At 40.1% G+C, this 27,648-nt stretch overlaps 1 protein-coding gene and 1 long non-coding RNA gene across 10 annotated transcripts in view; one reads left to right on the forward strand and one right to left on the reverse strand.

The window, feature by feature from the left end:
- Positions 1-27,648, reverse strand: part of LOC119012128 (disks large-associated protein 2) — a 108,889-nt gene that overhangs the window by 70,269 nt on the left and 10,972 nt on the right. The window lies entirely within an intron of this gene.
- LOC119012132 overlaps positions 1-27,648 on the forward strand; it is an 83,832-nt gene that overhangs the window by 43,864 nt on the left and 12,320 nt on the right. For both annotated transcript variants that reach the window (XR_005072373.1, XR_005072372.1), the window contains exon 3: positions 24,923-25,034. This is a non-coding gene — a long non-coding RNA (uncharacterized LOC119012132). The remainder of the gene's footprint in view (positions 1-24,922; positions 25,035-27,648) is intronic.

Raw genomic sequence — 27,648 nt, forward strand, 5'->3', positions numbered from 1 at the left:
AAGCGATACACACACATATGCACAGACATGAACACTTCAACAGACTGCATCAGATTTGTTCACTTGGTGTTGCCCTGACAGATGAGGTGAGGGCACCAACCTCAGGCCAACCATGTACGCTAAAGCTCAGCTGGATCACAGACTATAGTACAAGACCCGGCAGGGCCACCATCTGCTCATAAAAACACATACTGTATATTCAACCACAGCATGTAGCCATTACCTTGATAAAACCCAAACTGTATAAAAGTCAATTCAGGGTTCCAGTTATTCCACCTCACCTCCATACGCTCTTTAGTTCATCGCAACTTAAAACTCAGGCTATAAATAATCACCCTTTGCTAAACAATAAAAACTTAAGGGCTCTTGATGCACATGCTGCCAAGCAGCAGGTAAAATGAGCAGTTCTGTGTTATTTAACGTTTTACATTATTTACATATTCATTATCTGATTAGTTGCTTGATTGTTTCACATTTACAGTGCAGTTGAAATATGACTGCAATCAGTCAATCAGCCAAATAGGAAAAGTTCTTTCCCAGGTACTTCTCTCTTTGCAGTAAACTTACTTATTAACCTTAAGGTAACATTACATTATCCCTTATGCTCAGCAAGCCAAATATCTCCACTACTGTCAATTTCTGCAGTCCTTAGCATCATTGTGCACAGCCTGCCAGTAAAGAATCTAATTTATTTATTGGCAGCGTCGTCTTTAAGACAGACCGGTGTATAAATATACATCCGCTGCATGAGGCAGAGCTCATGCAATTACCTGGGATCTAAATAAAAATACAGGCTACAGTCCAGAGAGGTAATTGAGTTCATTTCCATCCACGATGCTGAGTTATATATATTTTTTTCTTCTGATTTTGTTTTCGTTGTCATTTCAGATATGGAGACAGTTGTTGGTCATGCTACTTGAGGTTCCCAATCCACTGTTCAAAAGGATGTATTACTTCAAAAAGGAGCTTTGAATTAGTATTGTGTTAAATTAGTCAGTAATTAATAACTGTGAAACTCAAATGACACACCAACCTGTAGGTCTGTGTGATATCAACTTCTAAGCTAAAAAAAGAAGGAACATTAAATCCTCAAACTGCCATCCAAATATGTCGCAAAATCTCTCAAGTCCAGCCTCAAGGTTCTCGTTTCAGCCTCATGTCTCCTTCAAGTTGACAATACTTATGGAAAATTTCACTGCAGATTAATTACATCCTATTAAGTAATTAATGAGGGTTAATGAGGGTTTAGAAGAACTTTAATTAGGAGTACAAGTTGCAAACCCCAGTGCCCATCTCTGTGGTTATGTAAGCGATATATATATATTTTTTTTTATTTTTTTTTTTTTTATTTTTTTAATAGCTCAAGTCTCAACCAGTGGCGGGGGAAAAAATACTGAAATATTGGAAATCCCCTCTGGACTTTGTTCCTTTTATTACAGCAACACCTGCCCAACTGTCAGTGTGGTGCCTTAAATCTTCAGCATTGTCCATTCCACTTGAAGAAGCAGACAGCTGTTAACAACTCAGATAGGTCCCTTTTGAGGCTTGCTGCATTAAACAATTACACGGTACATTATGGTCAATGACTCATACTCTAGCTATGGACTTCTTTACATATTGAAACATGTCTTTCTTGTGGCTGACAGTGCAGGAAGAAAATGTCCTAAATGATTGCATAAAGCCTCAATATCCATTTTTAAAAAGTATTATTCCTAAGATGACTTATCTAGTGATTTATTCTTCTATGGCATAAAGCTGTAATTATTAATCAATAAGGCAATCTATAAAAATAATCTCCTACTATTTTGATTTCTTTAATTTCTTCAGGCAAAAACCGAACATCGCAGGTTTTATGGGGTTAGAACAGGGACTTTAAATTTTGTCACAAACAGCAAAATTTGGCATTGAAAACAAAACCTGAGCTGAAAAAGGAAACATTGGCATGAATTATGAATTATTAATATAAATCGAGAAAACTGCAGTTCCTCTTGACCCAAGTTCAGATTTTGTTTTCAATGTTAAACCTTATTTTTGATGCCAAAATTTAACGATTGTTCTGGGTCTGTGTGGATGTGCTGCTTTTGTGTTACATGATAATAAACTCAAATGTCTTTGGGTTGTGGACTGAAAAAAATAGTTATGTCACTAAATCACACTGTGATCTGGAAAATGGTTTGATCGTACATAGACAAACATATCAACAAAATAAAAAACTGATTAATCAAATTAAGTTGAAAGTTAAAATAATCAACAGATAATAGATTTTGTATATTTAAAAGTTAGTTGCAGCCCTAAAAGGATTTCACACCTAGTGATGAAATGAGCAAAAATTAAAGAGGTCAACGTGATTCACTCTGTCAATATTTGGTCAATTAAACCACAAATTGAAGCTTTTTCTCTAAAGTGCACTTATCAATCCTTCAATTGTACATGACAGGCATACATATAATGGGAGAAATTAAATACAAATAATGACTGCTATTACTAAGAATATGATGAATCACAAGTTAACAACTTACAGCAATTGAAATTGCCAATAATCAGTGTACTATATGGTCACAAAGCCCTCGGGTTCCAGGTTTATATTGGTCCTGTGAAAATAGGGTGTAAGGTACACAGAGTAACATGAGACTCATTTTAAAAAGCTTACCCTGCACAAGGCTACTAAGCTACTGCAGGACTCCAGGGTGCTGATAGCTGCTAAAATGTGAAGGATTTTGCTTGCTTTCCATGTATGGTGCTAGTTTTCTCTCAATTTCCCCTGGACCCTACAACCACAGAGGATTGCTGATTATGTTCAGTTAACCTTCAACTAATCATAAGTGTATATAGTATGTTGTATTCTATAAGTCTTAGAATGGACGTAATGTGAATTCCCTTTTTCTTATTTTTTACAGATTTGATGTATGTGTTTTTTATCCTATAACCAACAAAAATGGTGCAATAGAAAAAAATGGAGGCAGCACAATATCCATTATTGATTTTGTCTTGCAATCTCTTACAGTGAGATTACAAAGGAAGCTTGTAGATTATTTATCAGATTTGTCTATTTGTCATGAAAGTATTCCCAGTTGTATCTGAAATAAAAGCAACAGGAATACTGTAGATGTGACAAACGCAAAGAAAAAAGGGGGGTTTCACTGACAGTTTCTTTGATCACAGTATGCTTTTTTTGCCCATGTCAACTTCTTAAAGCTGTGACGCAACTGACTCGGGGGGCGGGGGGGGAACGACACATTGTTGGTGAGAAAAAGATCTCAGCATTGCATTATAGGTGATGACAATGTGATTCTTCACAGTGAGATGCTGTGATGTTGGGGAATCCCCCCTGTATGACAGTTTTGCCACTGTGGTGCAGAGGAGTCAACAGGAGCAGATCCTCAAGGAGAAACAGTCATAGTCCCGATGGTCTGTTTTATAAGCAAACCACTGTGTGTGGCATGTACTGTTGTGTTGTTAATGTTTGACTGTTCATTCACACTCATGTTTCCTGATAATCTGCACTTTGCTGTCTTATAACAAAAGACAATTAATTATTTTGATGTTTTAAATTAAAGCACTTGTGCAAATGTGGTTAATTTAGGCATGAATTAGCAGAGTTTCCTGTAATCATACTTATTGTCACGTAACACAGGGGGATCAATGTCCATAAGAACTCCCTACAACCACCCAGAAGATTAAATGAGTAACAGCAAGGTAGATTTTAAATCAATATGATGATGTGCAAAAAATATGCATGACTTTAATTAATCAAGGCACATGGAGAATAGTGTACACAGAGGGCGTGGCACCTGACATTATGCATATCAATTGAGCACCCTGATTATAAATTCGGCCCTCTCCAACACTCGGTCCTGACAGTGCTGTGATACAGAGGAGAGAAAAGAGACTTCTCTTCAAAGACACTTTACACTGGGTGATTGTGTTCTGTCCCACACAACACCTCAAAATTAGAGAGAAACCTGACTGACAATTTAAAGAAAGTGACGTGTTCACCTCCAGCCAGGTGTCAGAAATGCATGGCTAAAATCCCACAATGTGACTATTGCTACAGCCCATGTTGATAAACTAACCAATACCACCTGAAATTGAACCAAATTCATGAGGCCGACTTTTATCATTTTGCTATGATATCGACATCTGCTTGCATGTTTTTCTTTTTCTATGTAAATTCTAGCACAATATTGTTTTTTTCACTACACCGTCTCACATGCCTCAAACATTGTCTGACAGCTTTATTAGACCCATATCACACAGTGTGACAGGCAATGAACTTGAAAGATTGTTATCATACAGTTTATAGGCACCATAAGAGAGAATCAATGTTCTCACCAACAGAGTTGAAAGGAGCTAATAAAACGTACTACAGATGTCACTAAAGATAACTGATGTCCCTTTTTTAAGTTTGACCCATGCTTTTGGACAGAAAACAATTGTGTCAATCTGGCCAAAGATCTATTTAATCTTAGTCAGGAACCACAACTTAAATTCAGATCCTTTGTATAACATTTTGTAATACCTACAAATTTCTCTAATATATAAAACCCAGCATAATGCTAGATTTTATTTTGACACAGGCTCCTCATTCTGCATTTTGCTAGTAATTCTTGAAGTAATTCAATTTTTTTAAATTAGTATAGACTAGATCTAGATCTAGTTGACTACTATTGGTTTGTCCACCACTGTGGATGTTGATCACTAGTCCAAGGGGTATTGTAGTTTAGTAACACAAATAAGCGGAGATTCTGTTTTAAAACATTTAATTTAACACATGAAAATGTAGTGAAACTGGTTCTCTGCATTTAACCCATCCTGGAGGAACAGCAACTCCAGGCCTAAGCCAGCGCCTTGGTCAGGGGCACTGACTGGACTCTTTTTTCGATAGTGGAAAAGCCCCATAAGCGCAGAGAGAACAGCTGGGATTTGAACCCAGGGCCATCTTGCTGTGAGGCAACAGTGCTAACAACTGTGCCACTGTACAACAATATTTGGCCCAAAACTAAAATCATCAGGATGCCCACCTACAGTTTATTTTCCATTAATAATAGTGCATAATCTCTGTGATGTGCACTGTCACTGGTAAAATTGTGTATGCATTATGTGAGATCACTGAAATCACAAACTGCATTTTTCTACATAACCCTAGTGACATCAAGCCATGTGAACATTTGAGTTTCATGTGCCTAGGTTGTGAAATTTTCACCATTTGCTATGATAAAACATCAGATAAACTAGCAATGTGTTCGCAGGAACAGAACCCAGGTTCTAGGTTGCAATTTTTATTGGAGCTATTTTTTTAAGCTGTCTGAAGCAGAACGTAGCCTGTCCACTTAAAGATCAAGCCTGATGCTGCGTAATCATCAAAAAAAAAGGAGAACCAGAGACCGCCAAATACACAATGGAGTAACAGTCGATCTAACACTGCCAAGTCACATTGCGCATTCTTCAGGTTTGCTTCTTCAGTTCATCTTCTCTGTTGCTGTCCAACGTTTGATTTACACTGCAGGCTTGTTAAATATCTACCATCATTAACATCTTCTCTAAAGCATCTTTAGTTTCTCAGGTGTCACGGCATTTTCTCGTTTAGTCACACCTGAAAATGGTTTTAAATCCCCTGATGTTTGTGAAGATTTCCCTACAGCTTCACATGCTGACCTGAATCAGCATTAATCTTGTGAAGTTTCATGATTCATTGACGCTAAAGTGTCAGTTTAAAACTAACTTCATTACAGAAATAAACAAACAACCTGTTACCTTCTTATGCATTGTTGATTAGGGGTGGGAAAAAATACAGTTTCTTTGATTCATTGCAATTATTTCTAGAATGATTAAGTTAATAATCGGAATTTTAAAAATGAAATTTGTTCACGCGCTGCAACATTCAGTTCACCTGCTGCAGTGCGAGTTGTTTATGTTTGAGCCACGACAGAATGGCTGCAATGGCTTGCACCAAGCCCATAAGACCAGCACCGACTTCTTTGAAAGCTACGGTATGGCAGCATTTTGAGTTCCATGAAGTCGAGGTGAAAACTGACAAGACCTACACAGTTTGTAAGGTGTGTGGAACTCAACTTAAAGACTTTGGCAACACAACTAATTTGAGAAACTTCCTTGCGCAATACCACCCAGAGTTGGGAGAAAAGCAGCGACCTGTTGCAGGTGCCAGCCAGAGAGCAATCGGGCAGGTGATGGCACAGCTTCAACCGAACTCTAAAAGAGCAAAGGGGATTACCAAATCCACTGCAAGTTTTAATGCATTGGCTTTAAGACCATATTCAGTTGTGGAGAACGTGGGTTTTGGGACGATGGTGTTCACTCTAGAGCCAAATACAAAATACCATCTCGGTGTTACTTCTCTGACACAGCCATACCGACACGCTACAGTGAAAATAAGACAAAAGTTTTGGACACTTTGATGAAAGTGGGATTTCAGAATCGAAATCGAATCGAATCGTGAGATGCCAAGAGATTCCCACCCCTATTACTGATACTGAGCATATCAGGCTTTGAGAAGGAAAACAAAGTTCCTTATCTGGGGCATTAGCTGGGTTTGTTTTGGACTGAAGTGTTGTGTGTGCCACTCATTGATTTTACCGCAGGGAAAGTGATTTATCAGAATTACTCAAGGATGCTGGACACCATGTGTATAATTAATGAGACAGCGCAGCCCTCTTTAAATTTAGTAGATCTCCTATCTCTGCCTTTACTTACTCCTTTACAGACGTGATGAAGTGATTTCTCTCATTTTCTCCCCTTCACTCTTTAAAGAAAGTCACGTGAAGCTGTTCCAAACTATTTAAGATTTAAGGAGGAATAAGATGGCTTAAAAATGTCTGAATGATGCCATAAAGTACCTGCAGTATGGAATAATCCCCGCCAAGGAAATAACTAAATTGATCCTATAATAAATACATTTCCCTTAAACCTTTAATAAATAAAACACACAGTTAAAAACTGCCCTTTAGCCTCATAGTTCATGTTTTGAGGCTGTACAGCTTTCTGCCTGAGGAGAGGAGAGTGAACAGTTTGTGTGCTGGTCGGATGTGGTCCTTCAGGATACATGACACTCTGCTTCTGCACCTGATGACATAAATGCCCTCCAAGGAAGGGAGGCTGCTGCTGGTTACTCTTTGAGCATATTTAACCACTCGTTGCAGTGCCTTCCTGTCTGCCACAGAGCAGTTCCCATACCAAACAGTGATGAAGGATGTCAGTATGCTCTCCACCACACACAGGTAAAATGAGGTAAGGACAGCAGGACTTAGGTCAGCCCGCTTAACCCTCCACGGAAAATACAAGCGTTCGTGGGCCTTCTTAATGATGCTGGCTTTGTTGGTGTCCCATGTGAGGTCATTTGAGATGTGCAGGCTCAGGTATTTGAAGGTGGAAACCATCTCCACAGCTGCTCCTCGATGAAGAGGGGGGGTGGGGTCAGACTTCACTTTGATTGCTCGGGTACCTTTCAGAGCAATCATATGTGAGGAGCATGTACAGCAGGGGGCTCAGGACACATCCCTGTGGGGAGCTGATGTGGAGTGTGATGTAGAAGATGAGATGCCATGGATCTTAACAGACTGTGGCCTGTTTATCAGGAAGTCCAGGACCACATGGTCTCATAATTGAGACAAAACCATTCTCTGAATTTGCAAACCTCTTGGCTCAACCCTGAAAAAAACGTCAATGAATCGTCTATAATTACGTCATAATATAAACAATACCCCTGCAAATGTTCAGTTTAAAAAACTGATGAGTTGCTGGAAAAATTAGAAATTCATTCACACGTGGCTTGATTTTAGTCCAACTTTGCTTTGTTTCTTGCCTTTTTAATTATGCTGCTAACTGAGCGGGATGTTGCACACACCATTTAGTTTGTTTTAAGACTGAGATAAAGAATCACAATCAAGTCTTTATATGCCTAAGCCAAGACAAAAATTTAATTAAGCAAGCAACATTTGCTGACATTATATATTTTGTCTTTCAGTGGATCTAGCAATACACTGTTTGAGATTCCAAAAACCTTACATTAAAGGATTCACAAATGTCGTCTTTCAACATCTTCTCCAGAGACGAGGCACACAAACAGTTTTCACTATTTCACTTGTTTTTTTCCACAAAAAACTGGACATTTCTCACCGAGAGAGTTGGGATATATCCAGAGTCTTATTAATTTGTTCTCGTTTGGCTGTCTCACAGTTTGTGCACTATGGAGGCAGGCTGCTAATGAAATTAAAAGCAGGATGTGGAGATAATTACAGTTACAGGCAGATCAGCTGCTGTTCTGAATCCATTACCATGTCATTTGGCTGTGATGGTGACTTATTGCAAATTTTCCTCATGATAAATAATGAAGTTATCAATATGGCAGCCCTGTGTTATCTGCAGTGAGGGCACTGTAGGTGTTCACACGTTCATTAAAAAAAGTTTCAACAATGACTGTGAGTCAATGGGCCCCTTAAAGTGACCCAAAGGGTGTTAATTAACCCCTGTGATGGGAAGTTATATAAACTGGTGATCTACCCTAGACAGTTTTATTTAAAATGAATATTGCTTCGAAAGACTGAGAAAGTTGTGGAATTATCCAAAAACACCTGTTTAGAACTTTGCACAGGTACACAGGTTCATTGATGACACGTGACGTATCATGATTGGTTTACAAAAGGGGCATCCTCGAAAGGCTTGGTCATTCCCAAGCAAGAATGGGATGAGGTTCACCTCTCTGTGCAACTTATGATTTTATAATGTTCATTAGCAAATGATTGCATTTTGTCTTTATTTACCTTTTGCAGAGCATCCCAGCTTTGTTCAAATCAATGTTGTACTGTACATGGAGACTACCTCTGCATTATTTGCTCTCTACATACTTAAGAGATAAATCATGAACAGGCTCATTAAAAACAACAACAATACAAGCCAAGACAGCACACGACCTTGCAGTAACACAGCATTCTTTTGATTTCACATAACTATACGCTATATTTTCAAACCACCCTCAAGGCTTTATAGCCTATTGATCTCACACAGAAAGTTTAACTAACTGTGTAAGCACTCGCTGTACTTCTACTTCTTTTCTGCAGCCGATGAGGAACTAGTTTACAGCCTTCTTGGAAACTAGTTCCAGGCAGAGATGTTGGCTCAAAAATAGAATTGCGATGCTCCTCCTGTTGTTTAGTGAGAAACATAATCATATTCAGAATTCAAACACCCACAGTTGGAGTTCAAGGAACTTAGCCTCCAACGTGCCTTTTTTTGAATACAGGTATAAAGGTATCCTTCACAAAAATACAAACTGGTTGCCTAGCAACACCAAATACGTAAGAGATGGGGAGATAAGTCTCACAACTTTGCACTTATCCTGAGAGGGGGATGAAGCATCCATAAATTTAAAAAGATAAATACAACTCAGAGCATGTTAGATACATTATCTACATTTTACAGCTTGCAAAAAGCAAATGTCTCCAGGAAGAGGAGCACATGTCCGAACCAGTCATCTTGACAGATTATCCTCTTTCTCCTGATAATTAAACCACATGCCACAGTGGTGTTCACTGAGCCGGCTGGCACATTAATGAGCCATAAGAACATGCTAAATGTGCCATAAAGGGTGACAGAGGCATTTATGATCAAACACACCTCAGCGTACATTATATCTTCATTCATTCTTACAACTGCCTTTGACTTTTGACACCCATATTTCATCCATGCTGTCCATCCTGGTAGCAGGATTTGTCAGAAGAAGTAAGCGTTACATCTTTATTTTTTTTTTCACCCGAACATCAAACAGCATCTCATTTGGTTTTTAAAGTTTGGGATTTGATTGCCGACACCTCAAAGGACAACCCAGTTGTGCTGTGTGTCTTTTTGCTCCCGCTGCAAGTTACTCCACAGGCCTCGGTTTCAGGATTTTTTTTTTTCCAAGAGTACAAGACTGTGACAGCACCAGCAAAGATAAAAACAAGTGTGATGACCTCGGCTGTCAGAGCTGAAACACCCTCCTCTCCCTCCCAGAGAAGCGAAAAATAGACACCATGGATGCTCACAGACAGCAGCAATGGACACTGGAATTACTCACAGCACTTTCAAAACATTGTAGATGTGATGCACTTGTTTACTGAGGTGACACCAATGGTTTTTGAGGTGTTTCTGCTTTATTGGACATTACAGCAAGGAGAGAAAATGGAAAGGAGAAGTGGAAAAGGATGACATGTAATGTTTGTGTGGGCCTGGAGTATCAGTACAGCAATGTGCGTGACTACCTGAATAAATCTCAAGTGTCTGTGCTTCTGCCGTACAAAATGTGCCTTAGGGCACTGTGTAATTTGAGACTTTTACCCCGGGCAGTAAATAAATGACAACATACACACACATTCGCACATACTGTATATATACAGACTGTACACACACCATAGACCTGTGTGCTCACCCATAAATCCAAATGTCACATTCACAAATGAATCTTGTAGTGATCGAAATAAATGTCATCTAACGAGGTGATATTGAGATGTCTCATGACAGAAAAAAAAAAAGTCCATGCCCCCAGTCCCTCACCCCCCCCCAACCCCCCCCCACCGGCCTTTCAACTGCTCAGCCATGACTAAGGAACCACTATCGCAACACAGCTACACAGGCTAATAATTCAAGCAGAAGGGACTGTCAAAGCAGTTTTATTATTCCCGTGTTTAGCATGGTGATATATTACCTCTTCACTGGTCATTTCTGTTGGATAATTAGCTGCCTTCCTCACCTATTGTGCAGATGTGACTTGACTTAATCGTGTCGAGCACAGGAAGCACACAAGAAACTGCAGATTAAGAGAATGGGAGCAGGATCAGAGAGTGAGGCTTCTGCAGATGCACAGGATGAGTCTACTGAGCGAGTTGTTAAAAATTATGAGGGGGCAATTTTTTAAATAACTCTACATTCACTGATTAAACGGCACAATAACAACAACATAAGGCTACTGTTCCAGAATCAAAGAACAGTCACGCAAGAACGCACCACTACCAGAGCGCTATGTTTTTTGAATTTATGAAGGACTCTGTTTTGTGTTTGGGTATTTTGCTACTGTGTTTTTCATACAGACACTTAAAGCTTAGAGGCAAAAACAGGTACACAACTGAAGGGAGTATAAGATCCCCTTAAGACCCCTGGTGGTGCCAGGTCTGAGTAGGAGGAACGCTCTGTTCTGTCTCAACTCCCACAGTGCCGACCAAGCTAGCTACGATACCTAATGTGCCTCCAATCTATCCATCTTAGAATAACATTCAAGACTTGGTTGCTACTCTTGTGTGAGATCAGACATCTCACACCGTCCATCTGCAGTCTCAACTTCTTCAGCTATGTTGGCAGTTTGCAATAAAGGTTTTTGTATTAGGTGTGTGAGGGAAATGAAAAGTGGAAGTGTGACAGGTTCTACTTTTAGTTTGGAAACCAGCACAGCTCCATCTAACATGACAGAGTCAAAAATGTCAGACTGCACTGCTGTCACATTTTGAAATGACAAAATTTCCCAAAGTCTTCTGGAGGCTTGGAGGACTGAGCCATCAGCCATGTATTTTTAACGTCACAGCCAATCTGCTCAATCTCTTGCACTGTGCGCTGCACAACACCTAATGAGGCAGAAACCACTTGAGATCCTGTGTCTGCAATGAAGAATATACCATAATAGCCTATCTAGAAGCCAAATCTACTGAAGATGCAACATAGGCAAGGCTTCACTCACTCATTACACAGTGTTTCTCAAGAACTAATGGACAGCTGGCAGCTAGAGTCCATGTCACGCAGACAGACCCATCCAGCCCGGCCTCCCTCCAAGGTCACAGCCAGTCTCTCGCAGAGCGCTGGCACCAGAGCAGCAGATGGTGGCGAAATGATGGCCTGTCATCACTCATCCAACAGAGAAGATGGCTGTCCTTGGTCAAAAGAGACATGTTGGGATTCAGCTATTTGCTGTTCTCAAGTTGTTCATGGAAATGTTCCACGATCAAAAAAAAAATGTATTTGTCACTGCAAGAAGAGAAGTCAGTGTGAGAACGTACTTCTGGTACAATGTGCCACAGTTACGTGAGCAGTTCTGAATTGGCAAGTTGAACTTAAGTGTCATAAATCAACTGTTTTCATTATAATTTATTTCTAAAGAATTAGACTTATTTGGTCTCAAAGAGATCAGAAAGGAAGACAAGAAAAATGTCCATCGCAGTGTCCTACAATTATGTTTTCTGATACCAAAACCAAAAGATATTCAGCTCACAATAAAATTACATGTCAAATATAATGAGAGGAAATGCTTAACTTCTAGAACCTGGAAATGTGCTCTTTTAAAATGCGGCTATTTCTTTTGTGCATAAACAATATCACACCACCTTCATGCAGTTTAAAGACACACTAAGTTTCAGTGTTGAAAACTTTATTGCCATAGCAACCACTGGATTGAATTTGGCTCCGTTGGGCTAAAAACAGAATGGAGATGCACTTAATGCAACACTGTTACAGAATCAGAGGCTTAGTCACCACCACCCTCTATACTGCAAACACACACAAGAGACAAACATAGTGACCTGTATCTCAGCAGGCTACCAGAGTTTCCCTTCCTAGCTGTGGGACGTCTGTGTGAGAGAAGATTTTAGGGAGATGGAGAGGATTAAAGAGGAGGAAGCGTCTGAAGGTGAACGAGTTAGGTGCTTGTGGAGATTTTGCATCCTCAAAGCACTAACGTGATGTTCAAAGAAGCGTAACACACCCTGGGGTGCGTTCAAGAAAATGATATAATGAGAAAATCTCATTTTGTTTAACAGACTAGACAGCAAGTGTGTGGGGCTTTTAAATGTTTGAAGCTTTTAGATGTAAAGTGTTTCAGGCAAGTTAACTTTTAATTCTTTTTTGTTTTTTTTTTGATATACCGGCAGCAGTAGCAGCAGCTAGCACGAAGTGCTTTTGTTGTGATTGAGTTAAGCAGTCTTAGTGACAGAGACAGCAAGACCCGACTGTTTTCTCCTCCGTCTCCTTGTATCTAGGCAACAGCAAACCACCACGATTATTACATCATCTGGCAGAGTGGGCCTCCCATGTATTAATCTCAAAGCAACACTTAGCTGAGCTTAGCGAGCGGTGAACAAGAGCAAAGGGTGCTTCACATGTTGAGAGGGAGGGATGGAGAACAGGGCAGAGGGTTGTGGCAAAGGGGAAGGTGTGTGTGTGTGTGTGTGTGTGTGTGTGTGCGCGTGCGCGCGTGTGTGTGCGTGTGTGTGCGTGCGTGCGTGTTGGAGACATCCCCGTCTTCATCTGAGGCATTTTGCACAGCAGCACAAGGGACTGTGTATATTTTACTCCACATGCTTCTGCAGAGTAGTGACAGAAACAGCACTGCGTCAGCTATTCATCAGCTCTTTACCGGGACCTGAAGTCACGCAACAAAATCGGTCAAACTGGGTAGGCCGGGTTTTGTGTATGAACTAATAACTTATGATAATATTAACTAGTAACTAAATCAAACTGTTTTGACTGGGCATCTTATGTTAGTTTTGTGCCATCTGGAAATTAAACTCTAAATCACCTTCCTTTTGTTTGTATCGAATCTAATTAAAAGACCATAACCAATGGGTTGGGAAAAAAAAACTGTGTTACCCAATTTTAATATACAGTAGTTTATTACTTTGTGCCACCTGGGTAATACGTTCTTTCTCTGCCTGGAGCTTGCACGTTGTATTTTATTTTGACTCAGTCCCACGTACACAATCCTGCTGCCATAAATACTGACAAGAACACTCAATGGGTATTAATCCACAGCTAAAAATAGTCACTCCAAAAAGCGCAAGTTATGCCAGTTTTAGTAATGTTTGCCAAAAGTGACAGTACCCACAGTTGTTTCAGGGAATTACTTAGCTTTTTTTTAAAATAAATTAAATTAGATTCAAGATTCAACTCATGTGGAATCAGTTTCTCCATTACAAAAATGGTAAACTGTAATCAGTCAATAAAAATGTATATAGAAAATTATAAAAATTATAATAAAACAACACAGAGGATATGGAATAAATTAGAATGTAAAGCAATAATGTATGAGGAGAATAGGTATAGAATGGTATAGTTAAGGTGCATGTGTATATATATCTATCTGTACATATATCTACATGAGACACAAATATAATTACAGAATGTGAAGGAAACAAGTAGTGTACTTATTATTTTGTGCAAAGGCAATAAGTGTCAATGTAATATGAACAGCAATAAAGCAAAGAGTATAAAAAGAGGAATTAAAACTACTGAAAGCGTACTGAAGGTGCAGCAACAATGAAATTATATATTCATGACCCGTTTTTTTAAACTGACAACAGACACGCTTTTGCTTTAACTTATCTTTAGGGAGTAAATGACTGCACAACATAATGGCTGCAGAACAATGACACCTTTCTTGTATACACTGTATACTGCTTTCCCATAAACCCATTTGGATTTTTCCTGCCACTGCACAAGCAAAAAAGGAAGAGGCATTGTTTTCACCGGTCATTCTCCACTGCTAACTGGAATAACTGTGGATATTCTGGATTGCAAAAGAAAAAGAATTCCACTGATGGAGGAGGAAAAAGGGAGAGAGATGGAGAGGTAAAGAGAGAGTGAATGGACGGGTGTTCACTCGATGAAAAGTGCTGGTGACGCATCAGAGTCTGTTCCCCCGTGGATATGTATTTTCCCTTACCAACGGGACTTCATTCTTTTCACTGGATCAGTAAGTTACCCAACCTGCCTACTTAGTAATACAACCAGGTGTTTAACTCTGACATTTCATAGCACTGAGACTGGCATTTCCAGGCCATATTAGGATTGTTACGGTTGGATTTGCTTTGGGCAGTAGCCAGGAGGCTAGGAAAGTGGAAAAGGTTTGTTCTTCCACTTTAAGGATTCATGTTTTCAGTATGAATGAATGAACCTGAGGCTGAGTGCCACAGACATTGTAGACGTCAGAAAGTACTGTACGGTGGCAAAAATGTACACACACAAAAATGTATATATATATATATATATATATATATGTATATATATATATATATACGTATATGTATATATATATATATACGTATATGTATATATATATATATATACGTATATGTATATATATACGTATATGTGTGTGTGTGTGTGTGTGTTATTATTGTATAAACAGCCAGTCCAATGTATTTAACCATCTCTAATTGTTTGGTAACAAAACAACATTCATAAACAATATCAATGTAAAACAGTAATTCTAACATCCAATTATATGACAAAAAAAACATCCCAAAAAAAGGCAAGATACAGAGTAGGGGGGACTTTTTCTGTAGCAAAATTGAGTGCACTCTCTCCTCCTACTTGCTAGCAACCAGCAACCACACTGTATGAATAATACATTTAATGCATCAAACAGGCTAATAACTAATACAGTTTGTCATGCCACCAAATGACTGTTAGCTCTATTTACTGACTTCTTAATCAGTCTCTGGGAAAGCAAGCGTTTAATCGCGTGCACAGGATGTCTTCTTCAGCCACCCTGGCCTCTCAATCTAGCCAGATGTCTTCATTCTCTAAGTTGTCGGGGCTCAAGTTTTAAAGTGTGTCTGTATGCCTGTTTGTGCCCATGTAGTTTTATTTATGCAGCAGTGACACCAATAAACCTAATAATCATGAGGTATAAAAATGTGTTTCCAGAGCTGCTGAGTTATTCATCTGAGCTGCTGTGTTGAAAGGAACAGTAAAAGAGAAACATATTTCATCTACAGTTCATGCAGTAGTCATATTGTGGGTGATGTGATTTTTCTGAACTCTGCCTCTACTTTTAAAAGCAGAATGAGGATGATAAGGGCTGCACTATGTTGCACAAAGTAACCTTAATATAGCTGTGTGAGGCTGAATAACAGTATTTATAAATATAAGTGACTCAGAGGTTACTTAGCCAGGTGCTGAGATTCGGAGCTTTAAAGACCCTGGCTTTGACTTTGTGTTGGAGGAAATCCTCCAATTTATTCATTTTTGTATTTATTTATTTATTTTACTGGAATGCCACCTGAGAACACACTGACTTATTACTGTATGTTGTGTAGATTCTGGTCAACAATTTTAAAGCAAACCTACAGAAAATATACATCAATATGATCTCTGGATTATGTGACCCAGCAGCATTTTTACACCATACCTGTTTTAGGATGTTCTGATCATCACTGGCATGCAAACTCATTAATACTTCCTACTTATGGTTTTCTTAAGGTAGGAGATTACTGAATGGCCCTTTCCTCACTCACAAGGCTGCACCGAGCAAATGTGATTTTATTGAATCACAAGAATTACATCTTGGTATTTCATTTTGAACATCGAGTGAGTAAGCGTACTTACAGATCCCCAGGTAGGAAACTGTAGATGACAGAGAAGGTGTTTTGTCATTCAGGACTTTGATCTTCTAAAATTGGTTTGTGGACTTTCACTTAAATTATGAACATTCTGATTTTGCCAACCTGTTCTGTCTCCCCTTCCTGTACAGCAGGTCAGTTGTCTTAAGTTTGACAGTGTAGTTTCCTTCCTCAAGTGTCATGTCTGGAAGTTCACCGCTAATGCAGTAGTATAAACAGCAAGAAAAATCCAGAGGTGGTTGGGTTGGTTGGGTTGGTCATACACAGGACTTTTTCTTTGGGAGACTACCTCTTTCATCCTGTGTGTGACCACATGCCAACATGTAGTTGTTTTTAAGTTATATTATGTAAGATAGTGAACTTTTGTAAGTTACACCTGGGAGTTACGAAACCACAACTCTTTGACAGCGTTGATAACAGTCTAAAACTTCAAAAACCTTAATTTTAAAAGGATAACAGGACTTTGCCAATATCCTTGGTGCTGAACTTGACTACAGAGCCCTTCATGAGTAAAAGTGGTACTAGAGGGGTAGGTAGAGCGTCACAGTGGTGGTTTGGCCTCTACTATTTTATTCCACTTTGTTCTTTGATTGCGACCATTTTGATGTCCTGGCGAGGTGTTTCCATTGGCTGTGTTTTGCTGCACACAAGCAGTACTGTCACACTCGAGTGCGATTTGTCAAAGCAGTCTGACATTGAACAGAAGCTGTCTCCTCTTAAGACACCAATAGCACACTGCAGTGACAGAATATTTTAATAAAGATGGTGCTGAGGGAGATTACACAAGCACAAACTGGGTATTTCTCACAGCGATATTTCTTATTATGCCCATCTGCAGTAACAATAGCAAGCTTTTGTCCTGGTTTCAGAGTGCCTTCGGTGGTAGCGTCGCTGTTGTGAAGGCTTTTGTGCAGGGATAACTGGTCCAGAGGTAAATATGATGAACTAAAATCAAATCACGGCTCTTCAGGGTATTTAGTGATTCATCTTAATTTTTGCAAGTAAAGGATAGAAACCATTCACTGTGATTTTCAATAAAAGCACAGAAGGTAATTCCACAGGGCTGCTTTCTTTTTTTCATGAAAACAAAATTCAATAGCAGCTCATATGACAGATTCAGATAAGATTCTATTAGGATGGTCAGGCAATTTCATCTCCCCTCTACAAATGAATACTACCATAGAAACTGAGCTTCAAATATAGACCACAAAAGACAGTTAGAGTATCTGACCGATACAGCACGTCGACACACACACACACTTGTGTTTCGAGGAGATTGATTCATTACTAGAAAGCGAGAAAAGCGACCTTCGTCATAGCTGAGCAAACCCCTAGATGTCACACTGATGATCTTTTGACAATACCCAAATTATGTTATCTTCCATCTTCCATCGAAGACCGAAAACTCACCTGTTCAGACCGCAACTTGGCCCATATATAAAACGACATTTGACGTACAAGCCAGTGTTTGCAACTGTTGGGTCGGGTCCGCTTGGTTGAATGCACTTATTGTAAGTTGCTTTGGATAAAATCAACAGCTAAATTAATTTAATAATTTTTTACTTTTTACATGCAAATTTTGCTTACATTTGATTGTAGTTGCACATCAAATGGTTTTGGAGCCATATTTTAAAAGGCTGTGACAAATTTTGGCAACAAATTAAAGAATCATAAAACAAGACTTTCCTTTTCAAGTCATCACAGCATATTATGTGCAAAAGTATATAGAATATATAGGAGCTGCAGTGAAAAAATACTTATTCCAAACACTTAAATGGCAAAAAAAAACAAAAACAAAAACATTTTGCTTCTCCATCTGCTCAGGAGCGATGTGTTCATGGAAGCGCCAGCCTAACTTTTCTTCTCCTTTACCTGAGTCCAAATTGAAAAATCTGCATACCACATTAGAATACTTGCATACTTGCGTGCAAATCACTCCAGATCCATGTAAACTTAATAAATGGCTACACAATACCAATCTCCTCTCCCAACAAACAGTTTATTGCTTCTTTGTCTGTAATTTCCAATAAAATTAAGTGGATTCAGATAAATCCTCCTAATTTACCTAGAAGAACACAGTTCATTCCATGACGTAAAAAAAAAAAAATAAAATAAAAAAGGATGCTTTCAAACTAGCTGACTGGGTGACACTTTCTCGCCATGACATTTTCCTGAATGGGATCATGGGATATTGATATTCTGCACCAAAACACTAAAAAAGTGTTCATTCATAAGTGCAGAGAGCTTTGATTTTTGGTTTTAATGGGCTGATGGAATAATGGCTTGTGGAGGAGGTGCGTGCTTTTTTACTTGTCTCTCCCTCTTCTCAGTGCACAGCAGGACACACAGCAGCACACATGCCTGGTCTCTAAAGTGGCCAATCTAAAAGCCCTGTAGATAGACAAATACTCTCTTTCACAAAATCAGTCACTTCCGCACATTTCCACAGGATTATGTGATTTTTTTTTTTCTGAGAGGCAAAGAAAGTAGTACAATTTCCCTGTGGTGGTAACTTTCCTACCTTTGAGGGAAAAGAAGAAAAAAAGAGGCGTCTGGTAACACTTCAGTATCAAAGCAACAGTGCCACTTTGCTTTGAGCGCATCATTTTATTGCATATGTCTGTTCCTGCCAATCTTCAAGCTATGCTCTTGTGCCCAAAACACAGTGGTTCAACCAATCAGCGTCCTTATGAGGAACTACTGGCACCTACAGGCTCAGTATAGATGTGACCACCAGCTACAAAAGCAACAATAGCAGCTCCTCAAGACCGCCAGTTACATCAGGACTGGAGAGTGGTGTTTATTGAAAGGAAGGCAAAGAACGACCCTGATGGAGAGCAAGGTTCTGGTCTTCTCTCGACTGGCTTCAGCAGGAGTTTCATTTACCAACTGGCCCCCACTGGTGTTACTACTCTCCTACTGTTGATGTGATTGGTTGAAGTTCGCCCCTTGATAGACAGATGGTTCATCCAGTCACCTGGCTAGTATTGTTTAAAAGTCCCAAACAGTTTCCAAGGACGACTTCTCGGATGGTTCTGTGCAGCTCTTGTTATGATGGAGGTAGAAGAGCTACAGAATGGCGCCTCATCTCTTCTGTGCAGTCATATTTTAGAATTGATTGTTCTACAGTACCACTGAAATTTCAACACTTTGTACCTCATGTAGACTCCCTTGAGAAATCCAAGACAAGCCCTAGAATTGTTAATAATTAGTTTTGAGATAAATTGTCACCACCAGCAAGGTGCCAGCCTGTGCTGACACTATTCTCACATCTGTGTGCCGCGACACATCAGAGTTCAGGCCACAGTCTATAAGCCTTGTGTGTTTCTGTGGTGACAAACTGATCTATCTAATCCCTTGCAATTAAAACGATAAGTGAATGCTGAGGCTGCTAAACGGCTGGATTTCAAGCATTTGCCAGCACACATTAGGGAAAGCAGTGTTGCGGTATTTGCAGAATCGTAAAATCCATTTGACCAAATCTCATCAGAGCAGCAGTCTCAATATTTGTTGAGATTGATAATTCATAATGATCATAATTTCAGAATTAAATGATAAGTGGACATCCAGGAGAGACGTTATGGATCCCTATTGAGTGGAATATCCAACGCTGTTAATATTCCACGTCCATGCTCAAGTTGTGCTGATGAGCCAAAGGCTTGCTGCTCAGACCAGGCTGAGGGTGCTGTATGCCAGCAGCCTGCCCGAGTCAAGTAAAAACTTCTTACATAGGCTGATTCCAAGTGGGCAATGCCTTCCGATTAGAGGCTGGTTAGGGATTTGCCAAATGGATATGAAAGTTGAAAGAATGGTTGAAGAGCGGAGAGTCAGTTTTTGTTTGAAATCAAGAACAGAAGAAGTGGGAAACGGAGGTTAGGTGAGGCTGTTCTGTTCTTACTGTCAGTGCAGAAACTTGGAATAAAGCTCCACTTCATCATTTAAGTGATAAAGTTAAGACAAATTACAGTTCTCTGGCAGAAAGCAAATGTCAACCCAGTTGTTTCCTCTTTACAACACCTGCCTTTCACAGATATTTTGACTGAGCACCTGCACAAAGTGCTTCTCTGAAGGCAACTTGCTCAGATGTTTACGTACATGATACAGAAACAGAGCATTCCAGACAGCATGTGAGCTTCCAGCTGAGTAAACCAGCTCAGCGGTGCACCCTGCCATGCCCTGCTGGTGTGTTTTACCCAGTCCGTGGCGTCACCTGACTTGATGCTGGTTTAACACATTAGTATCAGCACTCTGAATACCCTGTGTGGACATGTACCACCTGGCAGGCGTCGCCACCCTGCATGAGTCAGAACGACCTGGCCAGCAGGTATCATGGCACTGGCAAAGGATCAAGCCCATGTTGTGTTAACCTTAGTGTCCACACACACATACACACAGCTTCTCTCCAGCCCTGACTCGTCCTGATCCTATAAGAGCTCCCCAGAGTGCGATAGACTGAGATGACTGCTGCCACCCAGCCTCTCTAAAGGCTAACCCTGAACACAGTATATCCTATTAACAGCTATGGAGATGTTCGCTATGGATGCTGCCAGGGAAAACACACACTCACACACTCACACACTCACACACTCAAATCAATTTCACGGATGACGGCGTACCGATTAAAACTACATAGGCCGATAATGCTGATATTTTTTTTTCCCGTGGTATGAATTTCAAATGTAAAATCAATGACCGAATCAAGAACATGTTTTCCAGATGTATCTATTTTCTGTTTTAATCTACAGTAAAATCAGCTTTTTTTATTTGTTTGGGGATGTTTGTGTGACGTAAGCAGGGCCGTGGCCATGGCCCAGATGCCCAACCAGCTAAAAGAAAAATTTTAAGAAGCCACCAACCAATCTCCTAAAAATTGTATATAAAATGTGTAAATAATCACAAGCTTGGGTATTAATTTATTCAGGTGCTATATTAGCTGCAATAATTAATATTTTTATGAATGTTGCTTGAAGTGATGAACCTACATAGAATTATCACTGTAATCTGCAGCTCCCCTCGACTTAATGGAGCTTTAAAGTGAGTCTCAGCTCATTGTCAAACCATCCAGCCAACGACTTTTATTTTGGTTAAGTCTCACTGCTCTCGTAGCATAATTCTTTTCCACTGCAGCAGGTAGATGTACACAACCTACGGCAACACCACATTGCAAACAGACAAAACTAGCTGGTGAAGAGCCAGGAGAGAGAATACTGGGCTTAAGTTCTTCAGTCCACCAGAAATATGACTCTAAATGAATGATAACGTTGCTCCTTGAATGCTGGAGGTTAGTAGTACACATAGCAAAACCCTTAAGTAAGTTGGTTCTGTGAGCGAGCCAAAATACAGATAGCATGACAAGGTTTTGTTTATTGCTTAAAAAATCCACGGCAACTCAACTATCAGAATAAATAAGCCCCCATTGTGAATATCAGCTACAAGCAGTCCATGTATTGTCCTTTACCTAGTTGTTGGGTAGTCGTTGTGGTGTTTGCTCTCACTATATCCAGTACTGTATGACAAAGTGACATGGTTTTATACCATTTAGACCAGGACATCAGCTGAAAAGGATGTCACTGATAACATCAAGGTCCATCTAAATATATTTTCCCCCTCACAAACGTCCCGCAGTTATTCATAAGAACAGATGAAATATTTTTACGGTTAGGAAGGCATAACGTTTTGGTTTAAAATACTTGTTTTGGTTACTAAGAACACACCTGAGATGTCCCCTGGTCTCCTTAAAATGTTGAAACACAGACTGGGACTGCAATCACTGGCTTGCCAACCTCATCACTTATAACTCTCCAGACATAAGGGTCATCTCATTAACATGTTATCTGATCATGATGAGACACATTTTTAGAAATGTCAGTAAGGTGTAATGTAATGTATCTGATTTTCACAAACATTTACTGCTAACTGTTTATCCTGGCGACTGAGCTGCCAGTGGGCATTGGCAATCAGCCAAAATGAGTTGGAAAAAATAGGCATACAGGATATCAGCAAAAGTCCAATATTGATATCAGATTAATTGCTGAGAGATTTTTTGTTTTGTTTTTTTAAAGCAAAAATGGCAAAAATCACAGGATCCGTCTCTAGGTCATTCCTCTTGTGATAGCAAACTGATTATCATTGGGTTTTAGCTGTTTGGACAGTTCACACAGGTTAAAGCCTAACTACCGTGCCTCTCTGACAAAACCTGGCTGTACACCCAAAAAACTAGCAGATCGGTCGATGAATCAAAGGGTGGATCTACCCTTCAAACAGATGCACGCTGCATATTGACAGAGCAGAGCTTCGGGATTAGGAACCCTGTTGCTGTAGGGATTGCCCTGGCCTTCATACAGCAGGGACTCTCTGCTCAGGCCTGCACTGCATCATTCTGCCAAGACAAAAAAGATCCTTTTCCACTGCTATTTTCGACACGCTCTGTCCCAGTGGTGGCCTCTTTGTCTGGCCAGGAATCACTTGTCACCTTTATCACCTTGTAAGCAAGAACCACGGAAGCCTGAGTCTCCGGCTCTGAGGCCCTGTGGGGATACATTCACAGTAGCCACACACATATAATGGCACACATGTGGCTCGCAGGATGCAGAGGGATTTTCTTCTTTCAATGAGATTACATTGTTCACGGTTTACTGTCAAGCAACATTTGCTGCAATCATCGCATTTTTTTTCACCTTCTGTTTCTCTGTCTCTCTCTTTCTAACCTCTCTCTCTCTCTCTCTCGCTCTCTCTCTCTCTCTCTCGCTCTCTCTCTCTCTGTCAATCTGACTCACTATCTCACGTACACAACACTCTCACAGACACACACACATACTCTGTCAATGACCACTCCAAGTATCACACATGCCTGAAAATGCAGCCTTCGTAGCACACTGACACACACACCCTCACACTTGGACATTCGCTACAGCGGAGCCTCAGGATTAGCAGCTACTACTAGCATGACACACCAAGAGAGAGAGAGAGAGTACGACACACAGACACACACTGACACACTGTACAGTAACTATGCTGCAACACACTCACACACAGACCCTTGCACATCCACTGCCGTCGAGCTTAATACTACCACAGTAGCATAAGTGTATCCGTCAATGGCCAGATATGTGTGTGTGCCTGTTAACACACCGCTATATCCCACACACACACTTGCACACCCTGGCCCAGATCCCTCTGTTTGGTAGAACGTACAGCAGAAGGGGGGGTGGCGGTGGCAGTGTTGGGGGGTGGGGGTGCTGCTACAGCTCCTGAGCATCTCCATGGAAACAGGCTGGAGAGCAGCATATTCCACTCAGCGTACTGTCAGAGACGGAGGATGAATCCAGTCCTCATTAGGGAAGCCAAACCACACCACACACCAGGAGGTTGATTCCATTATTAATTGCAACAGATTTTTCACAGAAACACTTTCTCGCGCACACACCTGGATGAGGGGTTTCCTCACGCACTCAAAGTAGCTTGCTGCACTTCATCTGAAGATCCTCTCCTCAGATCCTGCAGGCTCATCGCTGCCCGTCATCGATTTTGCTGCCGACACCTCACAGTTACTATTTTAGCAGGAAAATGGATTTTGTAAAGTAAACTGACATCCGACAACACGGAAAGCGGAGATTATTATCCGGTCAGAGGCGTTAAAGATGCACCCCCAAAAATAAGGGAAGTGAGTCGAAATAAATAACCAAAGGTTGTAAGAGTATGTGTGCGTGGATTTATGTGTACTCAGAACCTACTGAGGCATGAAAAACAAAACCAGGACATTCAGAGTTCCAAACATGGCCAGTGAAAGTTTTGGGAATGTGTATGTAACACACATGTTAAAAATGTTTACAGGTTCATTATTGTCGTCTTGGTTGTGCGTGTGTGTAGTGTGATTTTATCAAGATGTGTTTTTAACAAGAATGTGAAGTCAAGGGAAATTTTTCACAGACCAGAAACACTCTAATAATTATTATTATTGCTGTTGTCACTGCCTCAAAATCCCACGGAGCTAAATGCTTGAGACTTGGCGAAAGTGTCTCTCTGTTAGTTATGTGCAACAAAACAGTGTAGTGCAGACAAGGTGATATTCAGTCATTTACAGGGACATTTTGAGTGTGTAAGCGACTATCCAGCACTCGCATACAGTCTGTTGGACCGAACATTCACGCCATCACTGTTTCTGTGATACCAACATCCTGTTTTCAATATAAATGTTTACACAAACCATTTCTGAGTCTCATATCCTCCCAAACAAATGTATGTAATTCACACTTCTCCTCTGAGGTCAAATGTGAGTACACGTTTCCACGTGTTCTGAGTAAAACAATAAAATCGTACCAATCGTCTTTTCTGCTGCCAATATCCAGCTCACTCTCCTAAATGCTCTCTATATTCAAACTCATATTCACTCTTCCGCTCACTCAAACACCCACACAGCTTCTCTCACTACCTAACATGGTATTGTACCAAGCGAGCACCACCAGGAGGGATTAAAACTGGGAACCAGAAGTCTGGTTATTTCCATCCAGCTCCTCATCTTCTTTTTTTTTTTTTTTTTTTTCCAACAGGACTGAACAGCAGGTGTCCAGGAAACATTAAGATAACAGAGCCGAGATTAAACTTTAATGATCCCCGTGGAGGGCGTCTTGGGTCACTGCAGCAGCACACCAAAAAATGAAGGTATACCAGAGACAACAGATGAAAAGTATTGCTCAGTTGTAGCAGAATATCTGATTAAATCCAGCTTGAAGCAAAAATATGAAACATTCTGTGGCTTCAGCCTCTCAAATGTGACGCTTCCTCAAAGTATTGACTCTGCTGATATGAAGTCTTGTTTTGAGTATCACACCCCGGGTTAATGAATGTTCTAGTTAGTGCTGCAGGATTTGCAGCATCTCTGCAGCATTTCTTAGTTTACCAGTGAAGACTGTCTGGTGTTTAAACTGCTACTTTATACTTCCACTCCTCTACATTTTGGAGGAATGATGTATAATAATTACACACTAATATACTACAGTATATACTGTCAAATGTCAGACAAGCTCAAGTATTTTCTGTTGTCTCTTCATCTGAATGGAAAGTATTTGAGCTGCAAAGATTTTTATTTCAAAGTGCTAAACACAATGTCTGTCAACTCTACCTTTTTGTATCATAAACACTGAAGCAGCAAAAAAAAAAAAGGCCAAGGTGTCGTTAGCAAGAAGAGAAGAGAAAAGGTGTGAAGTTGTAACACTTAGAGATCTAAATAGGTAAGCTGCAAAAAAGAATCCTGATTCATTAAAATGTAAATTAATTGCAGAATCTCAGGAAGGTGTCACTCCCTGGGGTAGTTGTCATCAACACCCCGGAAAACAGTTACAGATGTATTTTCATTGTTGAAATCAAGTAAGATCTGAAGGGAAAAGAGCAATCTCGATGTAATAAAGTGCCACATTTGAAATGTTGGACCTCAATACTCAGATCTGTGGGTAACATGCACAGCGATCTTCAGCATGAATCGGGAGGCAAAGATGATGGTGAAAAAGACGGCAAGAAATTATTCCTGCAGTGCCCGATTGAGTTTCAGGTGATGTCTTGATCATGCAGTACAGATGCAACCACAGCATTTGAGTGTACGGATGAGACATTTGGGGGGACTATCACTTTAAAATTTGAGAGAAATCACTGGTATTTCTATTGTCGTCCTGCTCTGCACCCGGCAAAGAATCAGCCTGTCAGTTAATGGGTGGTTAATCATTCCATCCTGACCTCCAAAGCCCCGCAGCAAAACAAAGAGAGAAGATGCCATCATCGCCGAGATGTACCGCGGCTTTAATCCTAAAAACAAACACACACTCTCTGTGAGTAAAACTAAGAGGCTATACAAACAAATTAGCAGTTTTATAAACTGTCAAATGACTGATTGATCCATCTTCACAACAGGACATGAAAAAAAACAAACACAGATCTTGGAAGTGACATATAAAATCATCTCCAACACGCAGAGGATGTTTTCTCCAAAACTGTACCAGTGTCAAATCCACTGTATCAGTAATGAAGGATGATGCACAAAAGAGCCCCAATAATATTCAGTTGGTCTTCCCTGTTCTGTCGAACCAGCAGTCTGTCCGCTTCACAAGCTGTTCGGTTCAAAGCTCAAAAACTACTGGCCAAATAGCCGAACACTGCCTGGATATTCATGAGGAGGATTCAGAGGATGACTACAAATGATTTAAGTAACCCCGTTTACCATTGGCTTAGCACCAGTATCACAGCAACACTTAAAAATTCAAAATGACACTGGTAAGTATCTCAAAATTTCATTCGATTTTTATAAAAAATTACTGTAGATGTTAACAGGATGCAGGGGATGAATCTCAAAAGTTTTTCACTGTTGGACCTTTGCTCTTCTTATTCTCAGTCGATACTGTCAGCAACTTATCATCCTGGGATATCAGGTTCATAAAATAACAGGCCAATTACATGCCTGGAAACTCCTGACATAACAAGTGATCCATGAAATCCATTGTGCCTACAATTTGAATTGCTTCCCCCAGTAAGGACCCTTACTCTGCCAAAAGCCACCTAAAATATTTTGTGCCGATACATAATCTCATGTACAGGGCCTCTCCCTTTCCTCAACCCTTGCCTTATATATACATTTATCTCAAATGTTCCCGTTTTTGGAACACTTTTGTAGTAAGTCTATTGTGGGCAACTGTGTTTGATTGTCTGAAATTACCATAGTTAAGCAATGGAACTGAAAGCTGGGAAACAGCTAGCATGGCACTAGTCGAAAAGGTAAGAAGATCCACCTCTCACATTATATTCAGCGTGTTTGCCTCCATGCTCCAGTCAGGCTTAAATTCCTGACGAATGAGGTTGAATAATGGCCATCATTTTATGATGAGGTCACATAGAAGTTGCACTGTTGGGTTAACAGTGATGTAACTTCATCATTTTATCCTGTTAAACATTTGTGTAAAATTTTGTCAAAATTTTCATAAGCATTGCTGAGTAATGTGTTTCTTAAGGTTCCAGTGACCTCAACCTTTGACTTTCTGCCACCAAATCTAATCAGTTCAGGCTTGAGTCAAATTGAGAAGCTGCTGTAAAATGGTGGATAATGTTTTTGAGGGTCACATCCTCCACAAAATGATCAGTTTCGTGATCATATGTTAAGCCATTTGGTCCAATAAAATTGAGAGAGTCCAAAAGAGCTGCAAGATTAAGTAACTGTATTTCCATTCAAGTTAGCTGTGTCCTAAATCAGAATTTAGCAAGCTCAGAGGGCGAAAGTCTTTTTATAGCCAGG

Source organism: Acanthopagrus latus, chromosome 22 (genome assembly GCF_904848185.1).
Source record: "Acanthopagrus latus isolate v.2019 chromosome 22, fAcaLat1.1, whole genome shotgun sequence".
NCBI classification, from domain to species: Eukaryota; Metazoa; Chordata; class Actinopteri; order Spariformes; family Sparidae; genus Acanthopagrus; species Acanthopagrus latus.